Raw genomic sequence first — 17606 nt, 5'->3', positions numbered from 1 at the left:
AGTTTCACAGGGTGATAACCATATTTTAGCATTCTATTATAAATATCTAATAGGTCCTTGCAAAATGAAATTATTTTCATTGACAACATGGCTTTAGCGGGTCTCTGCACCATTTGGTACAATGGGTCAACTAGTATTTAAGAATTTTTGGCACTAAGAACACACCAGGGGGCAGCACGAGTGGGCCACAAGCCCACAAGGCGCGCCCACCCCCTGTGCGCGCCTAGGTGGCTCGTGGGTCCCATGTGGCCCCCCGTCACTTATTCCAGCACCCATCCACTTCGTATCCTCCAGAAAAAATCATCTTGTTGCTCAAACTCGTGTTCTAGCTGATTTTGCTGCCATTTTTGTTCTCCTTGCTCAAAGCTTCATTCGCAAAACTGTTTTGGGGGATTATTCTTCGGTATGTGACTCCTCCAATGGTCTAATTAGTTTTTGTTCTAGTGCTTTATTTATTGCAAATTTTTATCGCTATGGTGACCTTGTTCTTGAGCTTGCATGTCAAACTTATATGGTCCAAAGTAGCTTTGATGCATGATATAGCCTCTAGACACTTGTGGGAGTAGTTGCTATCAATCTTGTCGAGTTTTGTTCACTTTTATTTTGAGTCACTAAAAAATTCAAAAAAATTCAGAGAAAAGACAAGAAATGATGAAGAGATGGCTAAGGGGTTCTTCAAGCCGGAATTCAAATGAAAATGAAAATGAAGGGAAGAAGAAGCCCAAGTACAACCTTCCTCGCACCGTGGAGGTTTGACTGTGTGAATAGCCAAGTGATGCATTCTTGAGGGCAGCCGAAATTTATGATGATTTCTATTATTTGGTGGAGAATGCAGGCATCACCGACTTCCTCCATGATAAGTGTGACCAATACCTCCTACTCACTAATACCTTCATGCAAAATTTTCACTTTCATTCTTGGGAGGATCCTCCTATGGTAGAATTTCACTTGTACGATGTGCCCAAGCGAATGTTACTTTATGATTTTTGCAATGTTTGCAAAATACCTTATGAGGGCAACGTCAGAGAGCCGCATCCTAGGGACGTGGATGATTTTATTGATGAAGGTGCTGTGGGGGGAGAGAGAGGAGTGTCAGAGGCAAGAGTGGCTAGTTTACATTTTCCTGATTTACGCTATTATTCACTATTTGCTGGGATATGTTTGATTGGTCGTGGGGAGAGCGAAGACCTTAGTGCCTTGGACCTTGCTATTTTGCGCCATGCTTTATATAATGACAGAACTTTCAGTTTGGGCGCTATTGTTGCTCGACGGTTGAACATGAACCGTATGAAGGGGACCATATTTGGAGGTATCTATGCCTCCCGCCTTGCTAAACATTTTGAGATACCCATTAGGCTAGATGAAAAGGAGGAAATGTTGTTACCTACTAAGTATTTAAACTATGATAGTATGGTAGCACATGATTTCATTACCAAAGATGATGACAAGTGGCTCATCTATAACTTAGTGTTCAGTCAGGGTACCTATCAGAGTATTACTTTGCCTGCACCTTGTTTTTTTGATATTTATTCAGGCGGGTACATTATTATCCCCGAGGAAATTTATGCATACTGGGAGCGGACACGATCCCCAGTTCCCGAGCTAGCACTATTGCCGGACCCATACCTAGAGCCTGTTTATCAATGGGAGCCACAAGAGCTCGCTAACCAGTGGAACCCCCAGGACCCTCTGGAGTACTGAGGAGAGGATTATTTCTAGCCATGGCCCTACACCAACTTAGGCCAAAAGCCTAAGCTTGGGGGAGTACGTATTTCTCACCGACATTACATTCATGTTCACACACTCATTTCAGTTGTCGGTGTTCATAGTTTTTCATTGTATTATCCATGTTAGTTTATTTCTTTTTCTCACATTCTTCTTGTGTTTCAAAAACTTCTGGAAAATCCCAAAAAATTTAGTTGTTGCTTCTTTTTAGTTTTTATTTCCAGTTTAATTTAGTTGTAGTATTAAAATAAAACCCCAAAAGATTTCTCGTTCTTCTTTTGCATGTTGGGAGCTTTCCCGTGTAATTAGTTTTTCTCGTTCTTGTTTTACTTTCTTCAAAAAAACAAAAACTCCAAAAATATTTCAGTGTGCTTCTTTGAAATTATTTTCCTTTTCTTTGGGTCGTAAGGAGAAGACCAGGATGAAAATGTTGAGTGGCTCTCATATGCAATATTGTTGATCTAACAGAGAGCCCATATTACCTTGTCTTCTCCTTTGAATAAATGTTTGCAGATTGTAGCTTAGTCCAACACACGTGCACTCTTATTATTATTCACACCGTTTGGTTGTGCAAGTGAAAGGCAATAATGACGATATTTGATGAAATGATTGAGATGGAGAAAAGCTGGTACGAACTCGATCTATTTTGTTTTTGTGAATATGATTAGCTCATCGTTCCTGATTCAGCCTATTATGAATGAAACATGTTTACAATGACAATTAGAGATTATAGTTACTCATGCCATGCTTAATTAGATAGGAGTTTATAATGGTTTGTCTTGAGTGCCAACATGCAAATTAAAATGGTTATGATGTAGTATGATAGGATGGTATCCTCCTTTTAATGATTTAAGTGGCTTAACTTGGCACATGTTCACGCATGTAGTTGAATCAAAATCAACATAGGCTCCACGATATTTATGTTCATGGTGATTTATATCCTACTCATGCTTACAATCAATGTTGGTTAATCTCAATGCATGTTTATGACTGTTGTCGCTCTCTAGTTCGTCACTCCTCAATCTTTTGCTAGCCTTCACTTGTACTCAGCGGGAATACTGCTCGTGCGTTCACTTCCTTAAACCCAAAGTTGTTCCATATGAGTCCACCATACCTACCTATATGCGGTATTTACCTGCCGTTCCAAGTAAATTTGCATGTGCCAAACTCTAAACCTTCAAATAATAATCTATTTTGTATGCTTGAATCGCTCATGTAGTGACTGGGGGCTGTCAGTATCTTCCATGCTACATGGGTCATTCTCACGATGAGTGTTGATTCACTTGTCATTCACGAGAAAGTGGCTGGTAATCGGGATGCCTAGTTCCATGCTCGAAATCAAATCAAAATAAAAATATCAAACAAAACTCCCCCAAGACTGTTGTTGGTATGGACGTTACCCGTGGATTCGGTTAACCGTGGAGTGTGATTGTTGGTAGAGGGGGAGTAAAAACTTTACCATTCTGTTTGGGAACTGCCTATAATGTATCTAGCATGGAAGATACTGAGATCTCTTGGTTGTTATGTTGACAATGAAAGCATAGCGCTCAAAATTATATTCATCTTTGTTTTAAAATCTTGAGCTCTAGCACCTCTCCAAATCCCTTCCCTCTCCGAAGGGCCTATATATTTACTTTTATGTTGAGTCATCATCCTCTTATAAAAAGCACTAGCTAGAGAGCACCACTGTCATTTGTATGCGTTGTTATTAATTGATACTAAGTATGATTGTGACAGGATCTCTTTTGCCATGAATTACAATGTGAGACCTAAATCTTCAGGGGTGCCCTGCATTTATGTTTTGCAGTCTTAGAAAGGGCTAGTGAGATACCATTTTGCCATATCATATCATGATTGTTTTGAAAAAGTGTTGTCATCCGAGATTTATTATTATTGCTCGCTAGTTGATTATGCCATTGTTATGAGTAAATGTGAGAGGTAAATGTTATTGTGAATATGGTTAGTTCATAATCTCTGCTGAAACCCTAAATGTTGGCTATCCATATTTGCAACAACAATATCAAACAGAGTTTGTAAAAGTTTCTCTTTGTCTTTTAGTTTGTCAACTGAATTGCTTGAGGACAAGCAACATGTTAAGCTTGGGGGAGTTGATACGTCTCCATCGTATCTACTTTTCCAAACTCTTTTGCCCTTATTTTGGACTCTAATTTGCATGATCTGAATGGGACTAACATGGACTGACGCTGTTTTCAGCAGAATTGCCGTGGTGTTATTTTTGTGCAGAAATAAAAGTTCTCGAATTGACCTGAAAATTTATGGAGAATATTTTTGGAATATATAAAAATTATTCACGAAAGAATCAACCATAGGGGGGCCACCCAGCGGGCACAAGCCCTGGGGGCACGCCCTACAGGCTTGTGGGCCCCTTGGAGCCCCTCCGACCTCAACTCCAACTCCATATAACCCTATTCGGGGAGAAAACATCAGAGAGGAGGATTCATCGAAGTTTGACGATACGAAGCCATCACCACCTCCTGTTCTTCATCGAGAGGGCAGATCTGGAGTCCATTCGGGGCTCTGGAGAGGGGGATTCGTTGCCATCATCATCACCAACCTTCCTCCATCACCAATTTCGTGGTGCACACCGCTGTGTGTGAGTAATTCCATCGTAGGCTTCCTAGACGGTGATGGGTTGGATGAGATTTATCATGTAATCAAGTTCGTTTTGTTAGGGTTTGATCCCTAGTATCCACTATGTTTTTAGATTGATGTTGCTATGACTTTGCTATGCTTAATGCTTGTCACTACGGCCCGAGTGTCATGATTTCAGATCTGAACCTATTATGTTTTCATGAATATATTTGTGTTCTTGATCCTATCTTGCAAGTTGTAGGAACCTATTATGAGTTATGATTCACATACGCTAAGGTGACAATAATTGGGTTTCTTTCCGGTAATTACCGTAGTTTGAGGAATTCATGTATTCACTAAGTGCTAGTGCTTTGGTACGGTTCTCTATTAAAAGGAGGCCTTAATATCCCTTAGTTTCCATTAGGACCCTGCTCCCACGGGAGGGTAGGACAAAAGATGTCATGGAAGTTCTTTTCCATAAGCACGTATGACTATATACGGAATACATGCCTACATTATATTGATGAATTGGAGCTAGTTCTGTGTCACCATACATTATAACTGTTGCATGATGAATGACGTGCGACATAATTATCCATCACCATCTGTTGCCTACGAGCTTTTCACATATTGATCTTTGCTAAGTTACTTTGTCGTTGCTACTGTTACAATCACTACAAAACTGCTACTGTTACTTTTGCCACTGTTACCGTTACTTCCATACTACTTTGCTACTAAAAACTTTGCTGCAGATATTAAGTCTGTCAGGTGGGGTTGAATTGACAACTCAGCTGCTAATCTTGGGAATATTCTTTGACTCCCCTTGTGTCGAATCAATAAATTTGGGTTGAATACTCTACCCTCGAAAACTGTTGTGATCCCCTATACTTGTGGGTTATCAGATACACGTGGTGACAATGGGGTGTTCTACTGATTCACTTGATATATGTTTTGGTATTCAACTTGCAGATTATCGTGACATTGGGCTAATCTATGCATAGGGGTTGATACACGTTTTCATCCTTCTTTCCACGGTAGAAATCTTGGGGCACTCTTTGAAGTCCTTTGTGTTGGATTGAATATTATGAATCTGAATTTGTTTGATCATATCGAATAATCAACTCATAGATACTTGTGGTGACATTGGAGTATCTAGGTGACATTAGAGTTGGTTGGTGTGTATCATATGGTGTTATTCTAGTACAAACTATAGTGCTTCTTGTGACACTTATAGGGATGGCTCAATAGTTTGATTGGAAAAGATAACTTTGAGGTGGTTTCGTACCCTACACAATTTCATCTTATGTTCTTCGCTAAATAAGAACTTTGGAGTGACTCTTTGTCACACATTGAGGGATTGTTGTATGATTCAGTTATGCTACCACCCTTGAGAGATTGCACTAGTGAAAGTATGAACCCTAGGCCTTGTTTCTAAGCATTGGAATGCAATCTGTGCTCCATTTATTCACTTGCTACCTTGCTATTTCTACATTTTCATATTACAAAAACCTATATCTACTATCCACATACTACACTTGTATCACCATCTCTTCGCCAAAATAGTGCACCTATACAATTTGCTATTGTATTGGGTGTGTTGGGGACATAAGAGATTTCTTGTATTTGATTGCAAGATTTTTTTGAGAGAGACTATCTTCATCCTACGCCTCTAACAGATTGATAAACCTTTGGTCATCCACTTGAGGAAACATTGCTACTGTTCTACAAAACTCTTTGCTTGGAGGCCCAACATGAGTCCACAAGAATACATTGTGTAGTAGACATCAAGCTCTTTTCTGGCGCCATTGCTGGGGAGGTGAGTGCTTGAAGGTATATCATTATATCTTGCAATTTAATCTTTTAGTTTCTTGTTTTATCACTAGTTCGGTTTATAAACAAAAACTACAAAAAAATGGAATTGAGGTTGCCGCAAATGCTTCATCTTTATAATGTCTTTCTTGAAAAATGATGGATCAGAAAATTGTGCCAAAGTGTTAGAAGAAGAATTCAATAAAATGTTTGGCATAAAATCTTTGAATGGTAAAGATGATTGCAATGTTGTTAGTATGCTTTCTATGAATATCCATGATGCTAATGATATGCAAATCCATAAGCTTGGGGATGCTATATTTGATGAAGATGATATTTTTAGTTACCCAAGTTTGATGAGAAAATTTATTACGATAATTGCATGCCTCCTAATTATGATAATTATAATGATGAAAGTGGTTTGAAAGAGTGTCAACTTTAGAAAGTAATGATCCCACTATTTTTGAGGGTGTTGAATCTTATTGTAATAATTATGAAAGTGGATTTGGAGAGGTCATGACTTTATTTAATGATGAATCCACTATTTTGGAAGAGGTTTGATATGATACTCCCACTATTACGAATGAGAATAAATTTGCTTATGTGGAAAGTAATAAATTTTCTATGCTTGTGGATCATGAAAAGAGTGCTTTATGTGATAGTTGTATTGTTGAATTCATTCATGATGCAACTAAAAATTATTATGAAAGGAGAATATGTGCTTATACATATCTCATTAATATCAAGTTTCCTCTCTATGTGCTGAAAGTTTTGAAGTCATGCTTTGTTTGCCTTCCTATGCTAGTTGATTCTTGCTCCCATAAATTGTTTGCTCAAAAACTCGCTATGCATAGGAAGTGGGTTAGCCTTAAATGTGCTTTCCATGTGATCAATGACGCTCTCTTGCATGCCAGTTACTATTCTTACGTGAGCATCATTAAAATCATCATGCCTAGCTAAAAAGGAATTAAAGAAAAGCGCTTGTTGGGAGATAAACCAATACTTATACCTACGGTTCTTCTGTGTTAACATGATTAGGCTACTGTAGTAATCATGTTTTATAGCTTTTGTTTCAATAAAGTGCCAAGTAAAGCCTTTGCGATAGTGTGGATGATAGTTGGCTTGATTCTATGCAAAAACAAAAACTTTTGCCTCCAGTAACAGAATTGTTTAAAATCAGTAGAGCATAGAAAAATTCTGATTTTTTACACATGATTGATATACAAATTTCCTACATTGTTCTAAGTTTTCATAATTTTTGGAGTTACAGAAGTATGGTTGTTGTTCAGATCATTACAGACTATTCTGTTTTTGACATATTCTGTTTTTAATGCATAGTTTGCTTCTTTTCTAGTTTCTATGGCTTATATTGGTCAATATAAATTGTAGAAATGATAGGGTATAGTAGGTATTATGTGAGATTTTTTTTGATCTTGTCTTGACAATACCAAAGATAAGGATTTGCTCTTTATCATAGTAACCTATCTCACGAAGTTCTGTTAAGTTTTGTGTGATTGAAGTCTTCAAGTTTTGGGTGGGATATCGATATGAGGAGAATAAGGAGTAGCAAGACTCTAATCTTGAGGATGCCCAAGTCACCCTAAGGTAATATTCAAGGAATACAACTAAGCTTGGGGATGCCCCTGAAGGCATCCCCTCTTTCATATTCAACATTATCGGTAATCTGACTTGGAGCTATATTTTTATTCGTCACATGATATGTGTTTTGTTTGGAGCGTCATTTTCTTTTGTTGAGGTTTACTTGCTGTTATTTAGAGTAATGTCGGTGTATTTTATTTCAATAAAAGTGTCAAGTATATGACCATGTTCAATTTGCAAGTATATGAGTTGTTGTTTGAAAATAGAAAGTTCTCTATTATTGTCTGAGTTCTTCAGAAAAGTTAGAACGTGATAGAATCTTGAAATTTTTACACAGTAAGTTACAACAAAGTTTCTACATGGTGGTAATTTTTAAGAATTTTGGAGTTAAAGAAATATGAATATGTATTCCTCCTTTATAGACTCTTTTATTTAGGCAGATTGTTGTTATGTTTGCATTGTTTGCATATGTTTGCTTGTTTAATGATTCTATTTGAGGATAGGAGTATTAAATATGCAGAGACATTTAGTATGAAATGTTAAACTATAATTTTAGTAATTTGTTATAGTAGGGAATGATAAGGTTTTGCATTGATTTATACTAACTTATCTCACGAGTTCTTGTTGAGTTTTGTGTGGATGACATTTTTAAGATTTAGGGAAACCATGATATGAGAGGAATTAAGGAGACAAAAGAGCTCAAGATTGGGGATGCCCAAGGCATTCCAAGATAATATTCCAAGAAGTCTCAGGTATCTAAGCTTGGGGATGCCCCTGTAGGCATCCCACCTTTCTTCTTCAACAACTATCGGTTAGTTTTGCTTGAGCCTATGTTTTTACTTGTTCACATGATATGTGCTATCCTTGGAGTGCCCTTTTATATTTTTTTTTGTTTGAACAAAATACTTATATCTGAAATTTTCAAATGAGAGAGAGAGAGAGTCTCCTCACATAGCTACCTAATTGTTTGACTACTCATTGATCTTCAATTATATCTTTTTGGAGTAGTTTGTCATTTACTCTGGTTCTTCACTTATATCCAAAGAGTAAATTGTTGAATGAATTGGATATCACAAAGTTCAAATTATATGGGCTTCATATGCTTGTATCATGCATAGTAGTAGTTTCACATTGGGTTTAGAAAGTAAAATCTATTGAAGCTTGACAATCACACTATTGGTCACACAAGCAATTCATGAATAATTAGTATAAGGAAGAGAACTTTCACATATAAATATATTATATTGGACATATTTTATGATTGTGAACACCCATTAATTATTTTCACTTTAGCAAATTAGTTGAAGTTGGACAAGGAAGACAACCTAATGAGTTATTGTTGGGTATATTTGCATCGAAGTTATATTTTTATGGATCCTCCAACATGTGGTGCTTGTTTCGCATCTTTTGCTAGCCAAATTTATGTACTATGCAAGAATATTTCTTGTGCATCCAAAATCCTTGAGCCAAGTTTCTTCCATGAGTGTCCACCATACCTACCTATATATAGTATTATTCTTCTATTCCAAGTAAATTTGCATGTGCCACCTCCAATCATTCAAATAAGCATCTGTTTTGCGTCCTCGTACCACTCATGGACTGGTAGGGGGTGGTAAGTATCTTCCATGCGAAGCGGGTTATTCTCATGATGGTTGTTTATTCAGTTGTTATTGCATGAGAGAGGCTGGTCATTGGGATTCCCAGTCCCATGATCAAAATGAAAAAAATAGTGAAACAAACTGATACGTCCATTTTGCATCATGTTTTCCTACTACTATTTATAGTGTTTTTATGCTTTATAACACTTTGTGGGGGTAATTCTATGTGATTTCTCTCATAATATGCAAGGTTTACACAAAGAGGGAGAATACCGGCAGCTGGAATTCTGGACCTGAAAAAGCTATGTCAGAGATACCTATTCTGCACATCTCCAAATGAGCTGAAATTTGATGGAGAATTATTTTGGAATATATAATAAATATTGGAGAAAATAACTACCAGAGGGGGGCTGCCAGGTGGCCACAAGACACCAGGGCGCGCCAGCCCCCCAAGTGTGCCCTGGTGGGTAGTGGGCCACCCAGCCCACCTCCGATGCACATCTTCTGGTACATAAGGTCTTTTGACCTAGAGAAAATTAGGAAAGGACTTTCGGGATGGAGCACCGCCCTCTCAAGGTGGAACTTGGGCAGGAGAACTTTTGCCCTCCGACAGAGCGATTCCGCCAGGGGAACTTCCCTCCCGGAGGGGGAAATCGAAGCCAACAACCCTCTCATCTTTGGGAGGCCAATCTTCATCGACATCTTCAACAACACCATCTCATCTCAAACCCTAATTCATCTTGTGTGTTCACTCTTTGTACCGGAACCTTAGATTGGTACCTGTGGGTGACTAGAAGTGTTGATTACATCTTGTAGTTGATGCTATATGGTTTATCTGGTGGAAGATTATATGTTCAGATCCAATATGCTATTTAATATCCTTCTGATCTTGAGCATGAATACTATTTGTGAGTAGTTTCCTTTGTTCTTAAGGCCACGGGAGAAGTCATGTTGCAAGTAATCACGTGAATTTGGTATTCATTAGATATTTTGATGATATGTATGTTGTGATTCCCTTAATGGTGTCATGTGAACGCTGACTAGATGAGACTTCACTATCTTTGGGAATACGGGATGCATTGTGGAGTAGTTATTAGATGATGGGTTGCTAGAGTGACAGAAGCTTAAACCCTAGTTTATGCGCTATTCCGTAAGGGGCCGATTTGGATCCATATGTTTAATGCTATGGTCAGATTTTATCTTAATACTTCTTTCGTAGTTGCGGATGCTTGCGAGGGGGTTAATCATAAGTGGGAGGCTTGTTCAAGTAAGAACAACACCCAAGAACCGGTCCACCCACATATCAAATTATCAAAGTAGCAAACGCGAATCAAAGCAACATGATGAAAGTGACTAGATGAAATTCTTGTGTGTCCTCAAGAACGTTTTACTTATTATCTGAGACCATACCGGCCTGTCCTTTGCCATCAAAAGGATTGGGCTACCTTTCTGCACTTATTGTTACTATTGTTACTTGTTACTTGTTACAAATTATCTTGTTGTCAAACTACTTGTTACCGACAATTTCAGTGCTTGCAGAAATTACCTTTCTGAAAACTAGTTGTCATTTCCTTCTGCTCCTCGTTGGGTTCAACACTCTTACTTATCGAAAGGACTATGATTGATCCCTTATACTTGTGGGTCATAAAGACTCTTTTCTGGCATCGTTGCCACGGAGTGAAGCGCTCTTGGTAAGTGGAAACCGACAAGGAAAAATTTATACTACATGCTGAAATTTACTGTCACCTATTACTATGGAAAACAATCCTTTGAGGGATTTGTTCGGGGTATCTTCACCTCGACCGGAAACACAAAAGAATTGCCCCTCAACCTACTGTACCTACTGAAAATATTAGTTATGAAATTCATTCGGGTATGATAGAACAACTGCTAGCTAATCCTTGAGCAGGAGACGAAACGATGCATCTTAATATGCATTTGATACATGTGGATGAAATTTGTGGATTATTTAAGCTTCCAGCTTTACCCGTAGATGAAGTTAAGAAGAAGATTTTCCCTTTATCTTTTAAGGGAAAAGCATTGACATGGTATAGGATATGCGAGGATATTGGATCGTGGAACTGGAATCAATTGAAATTGGATTTCATGAAAAGTTTTATCCTATGCATCTAGTTCATCATTATCAGAATTATATATAAATTTTGGCCTCGTGAAGGAGAAAGTATTGCTCTAGCTTGGGGGAGGCTTAATTCAATGTTATATTCATGCCCCAATCATGAGCTCTCGAGAGAAATTATTATTTAGAATTTTTATGCTCGGCTTTCTCGTGATGATCGATCCATGCTCGATACTTCTTGTGCTGGTTCTTTTATGAAGAAGGCTACTGAATTTAGGTGGGATCTTTTAGAAAGAATTAAACACACCTCTGAATATTAGGAAGTCGACGAAGGTAAAGAGTTAGGTATTAAGCTTGAGTTTGATTGTATTAATTCTTTTATGAGTACCGATGCTTTTCACAAGTTTAGCACTAAATATGGACTTGAATCTGAGATAGTAGCCTCTTTTTTTCAATCATTTGCTACTCATGTTGATCTCCCTAAAGAGAAGTGGTTTAAATATCACCCCCCTATTAAAGAAGAAATTAAAGAACCGATTATAACGGAATATGAAACTATCATTTATAATGTTGATCCAGTTGTGCCTACTGCTTATATTGAAAAACCACCTTTCCCTGTTAGGATAAAGGAACATGCTAAGGTGTCAAAAGTGGTTAACATAAGTAATATTAAAGCACCTGACCCTGTAAACAAATTAAAGTAGAACCTAGTATTTCTATGGTTAAAGATATATTGGTTAAAAATATTGATGGCATGTTATCTACTTCTGTGATGAAGCTACTAGAATTGACAAACCCGATACTAAAGATAAGAACAAGCCTGTTGTTGGCATGCCTGTTGTCTTAGTTAAAATAGGAGATCATTGCTATCATGGTTTATGTGATTTAGGTTCTAGAGTGAGTGCTATCCCTTTTACTTTATACCAAGAAATTATGAATGATATAGCACCCGCTGAAATAGAAGATATAGATGTTACTATTATACCTGCTAATAGAGATACCATCACATCACTTGGGATTGTTAGAGATGTTGAAGTCTTGTGTGGGAAAATAAAATACCCTACTGATTTTCTAGTTCTTGGTTCCCCACAAGATGAATTTTTCCCATAATTTTTGGTAAACCTTTCTTGAACACTGTCAATGCCAAGATAGATTGCCATAAAGAAACTGTCAGTGTTAATTTTGGTGATGTGCCTCATGAGTTTAATTTCTCTAAGTTTCATAGACAACCTCACTATAAAGAATTTCCTAGTAAGGATGAAATAATTGGTGTCGCTTCTATTGTTGTACCTCCTACTGATCCACTAGAACAATATTTGCTAGACCATGAAAATGATATGCACTTGCATGAAAGAAATGAAATGGATATTTTTTTTGGAACAACAACCTCTCCTTAAACACAATTTGCGTATTGAAACTCCAGGAAGTCCTCCTCCACCTAAAGGTGACCCTGTGTTTGAATTAAAGCAATTGCCTGACACTTTGAAATATGTTTATATTGATGAGAAAAAGATATATCCTGTATTATTGGTGCTAACCTTTTAGAACACGAAGAAGAGAAAATATTAAAAATTCTGAGGAAGCACGGTGCTGCTATTCGATATACTCTTGATGATCTTAAGGGCATTAGTCCCACTCTTTGTTAGCACAAGATTAATATGGAACCTGATGGTAAACCTGTTGTTGATCACCAACGACGGTTGAATCCTAAGATGAAGGAAGTGGTAAGAACTGAAATACTAAAACTTCTGGAAGTAGGTATAATCTATCCCATTGCTAATAGTAGATGGGTAAGTCCTGTTCATTGTGTCCCTAAGAAAGGAGGTATTACTGTTCTTCCTAATGATAAAAATGAACTTATTCCACAAAGAATAAAGACTGGCTACAGAATGGTAATTGACTTTAGAAAATTAAATAAAGCTATAGTAAAGATCAGTACCCTCTGCCTTTCATTGATCAAATGTTAGAAATATTATCGAAGCACACACACTTTTGTTTTCTTGATGGATATTCTAGTTTCTCTCATATACCTGTCTCACAACCTGATCAAGAGAAAACCACCTTTACTTGTCCTTTTGGAACTTATGCTTATAGATGTGTGCCTTTTGGTTTATGTAATGCACTTGCCACCTTTCAAAGATGTATGACTACTATACTCTCTGATTTTTGTGAAAAGATTGTTGAGGTTTTCATGGATGATTTCTCCGTTTACGGAACTTCTTTCGATGATTGCTTAAGAAACCTTGATCGAGTTTTGCAGAGATGTGAACAAACTAATCTTGTCTTGAATCGGGAGAAGTGCCACTTTATGGTTAATGAAGGCATTGTCTTGGGGCATAAAATTTCTCAACAAGGTATTGAGGTGGATAAAGCTAAAGTTGATGCAATTGATAAAATGCCATGTACTAAAGATAGTAAAGGTAGTTTCCTTATTCGTGCTGGTTAGTAGGTTCATTAAATACTTCTCTAAAATTTCTAGGCCTCTTACTAATATTTTACAAAAGGATGTTCCATTTGTTTTTGATGATGATTGTGTAGAAGCCTTTGAAACACTTAAGAAAGCCTTGACTTCAGCACCTATCACTAGTGCAAAAATGGCTAGCCACAACTTTAATTAGTGGTGCCTCATGTTTGGAACGCCACCACTATATCATTACTGCTGGCGTGCATTCAAAAACTCATGCCATTACTATGTGAGACGCAGCAACCTATCCCGGTGCAAGTTAGTGGTGGTGTTTTACTGTTCGGCCATGCCACTAATATTGTTAATATCGATGGCTTGTGACTTTTTATGATGTCACTAATAAACGGACCAATTTATTTCAAAAAGACAAAAATTATCAATGGCGTGGAGACTTATTGCCACGACATTAGTACTTGGTATAGACAAATTGGCCCATATGCGAAGGCAATTTTCTTTACAAATAATCATTTTTTAGCCCAGCCCTTAACCAACAAACACTCCATGTCCGCTAAAAAAAGCGAAAAACAAAAAGCAACACCGCCCCGATCTGATCCCCATCTTCTGCACGATCCCATTCCATCAGCTCGTCGGCAGCGCCCACCTCCGCCCTCTTCCCTCGATCCCTTCCGCCGCAAGATCCTGCTTTCCCTTTGTGACGCCCCCGATTCAATCGTACACTAATCATGCGCGCAAACGTGTACGATCAAGATCAGGGACTCACGGGAAGATATCACAACACAACTCTAAAACATAAATAAGTCATACAAGCATCATAATACAAGCCAGGGGCCTCGAGGGCTTGAATACAAGTGCTCGATCATAGACGAGTCAGCGGAAGCAACAATATCTGAGTACAAACATAAGTTAAACAAGTTTGCCTTAAGAAGGCTAGCACAAACTGGGATACAGATCGAAAGAGGCGCAGGCCTCCTGCCTGGGATCCTCCTAAACTACTCCAGGTCGTCGTCAGCGGGCTGCACGTAGTAGTAGGCACCTCCGGTGTAGTAGGGGTCGTCGTCGACGGTGGCGTCTGGCTCCTGGACTCCAGCATCTGGTTGCGACAACCAGAAAGGAAGGAAAAGGGGAAAAAGGGGGGAGAAAGCAACCGTGAGTACTCATCCAAAGTACCCGCAAGCAAGGAACTACACTACATATGCATGGGTATATGTGTAAGGAGGCCATATCAGTGGACTGAACTGCAGAATGCCAGACTAAGAGGGGGATAGCTAATCCTGTCGAAGACTACGCTTCTGGCAGCCTCCGTCTTGCAGCATGTAGAAGAGAGTAGATTGACGTCCTCCAAGTAACATCTCCAAGTAGCATCTCCAAGTAGTATCGCATAGCATAAACCTACCCGGCGATCCTCTCCTCGTCACCCTGTAGAAAAGCGATCACCGGGTTGTCTGTGGAACTTGGAAGGGTGTGTTTTATTAAATATCCGGTTCTAGTTGTCATAAGGTCAAGGTACAACTCCAAGTCGTCCTGTTACCGAAGATCACGGCTATTCGAATAGATTAACTTCCCTGCAGGGGTGCACCACATAACCCAACACGCTTGATCCCATTTGGCCGGACACACTTTCCTGGGTCATGCCCGGCCGCGGAAGATCAACACATCGCAGCCCCACCTAGGCAAAACAGAGAGGCCAGCACGCCGGTCTAAACCTAAGCGCACAGGGGTCTGGGCCCATCGCCCATAGCACACCTGCACGTTGCGTGGGCGGCCGGAAGCAGAACTAGCCCCCTTAATACAAGAGCAGGCTTACGTTCCAATCCGGCGCGCGCCGCTCCGTCGCTGACGTCTGAAGTGCTTCGGCTGATACCACGACGTCGGGATACCCATAACTACTCCCGCATAGATGGTTAGTGCGTATAGGCTCGTAGCCAACTCAGATCAAATACCAAGATCTCGTTAAGCATGTTAAGTATCCGCGAACGCCGAACAAGGCCAGGCCCACCTGTCTCCTAGGTGGTCTCAACCTGCCCTGCCGCTCCGCCACAAAGTAACAGTCGGGGACCGTCGGGAACCCAGGCCCACCTCTACCGGGATGGAGCCACCTGCCCCTTCAGCCCCCAACTCCGAACAGTATCACAGGTAATGTAACAGTGTAAAGTATATAGTATATGCCTGTGATCACCTCCCGAAGTGATCACAGCCCAGTAGTATAGCAAGGCAGACGGACAAGAGTGTAGGGCCACTGATGGAACACTAACATCCTATACTAAGCATTTAGGATTGCGGGTAAGGTATCAATGACTGTAGCAGCAATGACAGGCTATGCATCAGAATAGGATTAACGAAAAGCAGTAACATGCTACACTACTCTAATGCAAGCAGTATAGAGAAGAGTAGGCGATATCTGGTGATCAAAGGGGGGGCTTGCCTGGTTGCTCTGGCAAGAGAGAGGGGTCGTCAACACCGTAGTCGAACTGGGCAGCAGCAGCGTCGGTCTCGTAGTCTACCGGAGAGAAGAGGGGGAAGAAACAATGAATACCAAGTAAACAGATGCATATCGATGCATGACATGTCAAGAAGCGATGCTAGGCATGCCCTAACGTGGTATGAGGTGGTACTGGTTAAGGGGGGAATCATCCGGGAAAGTATTCCCGGTGTTTCGTGTTTTCGGGCAGAGGAGCCGGAGGGGAAAAGTTGCGGGTTCGATAGGTTAGGGGGGTGTGGCGGACGAACGGACTACGTATCCGGATTCGTCTCGTCGTTCTGAGCAACTTTCATGTTGAAAATAATTTAATCCGAGTTACGGATTAAAAGTTATGATTTTCTAAAGATTTTATTAATTTTTGGAATTTAATTAGTTATTTAAATTAATTGGAAAATGGAATAATGACATCAGCATGATGTCATGCTGACGTCAGCAGTCAACAGAGTTGACGGGGTCAAACTGATGTGTGGGTCCCGCATGTCATTGACTGATTAATTAACAAGTTTAATTAAACAGAGTTAATTAGGTTAGTTAGTTAACTAGGTTAATTAAACATAATTAATTAAGTTATTTATTTATTTATTTATTTTTATTATTTATTATTTATTTATTATATATATATATATATGTTTTTAAAATTCTTCTCTTTTTTTTAACAAAACGTTCTGGGCGCTGGGGCCCGCATGTAAGTGGCCCAGGGCCTTAACGGGCGCTGGGCGTTCGGGCGCAGGGGCTGGAGCGTAACGGGTGTGGGCGCGCGCCCGATAGGGCGAACCCGAGTGCGCGGGCGACGACCGTCATGGCGCGGCGGGGCGCCGGAGTTGGCCACGGGGCCGACGACGGTCGGTGTGTGCTGGGACGGCGACCGCAGGGCTGGCAGCGAGCGGGCATGGCGGAGCCAAAGCGGGGGCTGCGGGACGAGGCCGGAGCTCGACCGAAGCGAGCTCATGGCGGCGGGAGTGAGCAGAGGCGGCAGCAGGGCGGGCTACGGTCATGCGTGCGCGAGTGAACGGCGTCGGTGACAGAGAATAAGGGGAGAGAGGGAAGGAGACCGGAGCTCACAGCGAGGTGTAGGGGTTTAGGGCAGTGGGCTCGACGGCGGTCGGGGAGGTCCGACGAGGGAGAGGACGAGGTGGCGGCTGTCCGGCGACGATGGGTGAAGGCGCAGGTGGGCACCGGCGTCGGGGCGCGCTGGGGCGGCGCGGGACCTGGCCCCTCCCCGATCTAGTCGAGGGGGCGCCTGGGAGGAGGCAGGGGGCGGCGTTCGACGGGGTGGAGTCCGGCGGCGGCGGGCGTCGAGCG

This window comes from Triticum dicoccoides, chromosome 7B, assembly GCF_002162155.2.
Source record: "Triticum dicoccoides isolate Atlit2015 ecotype Zavitan chromosome 7B, WEW_v2.0, whole genome shotgun sequence".
Lineage (NCBI taxonomy): Eukaryota > Viridiplantae > Streptophyta > Magnoliopsida > Poales > Poaceae > Triticum > Triticum dicoccoides.
The sequence above is the reverse complement of the archived record's forward strand: the minus strand, read 5'-3'. Positions refer to the sequence as shown.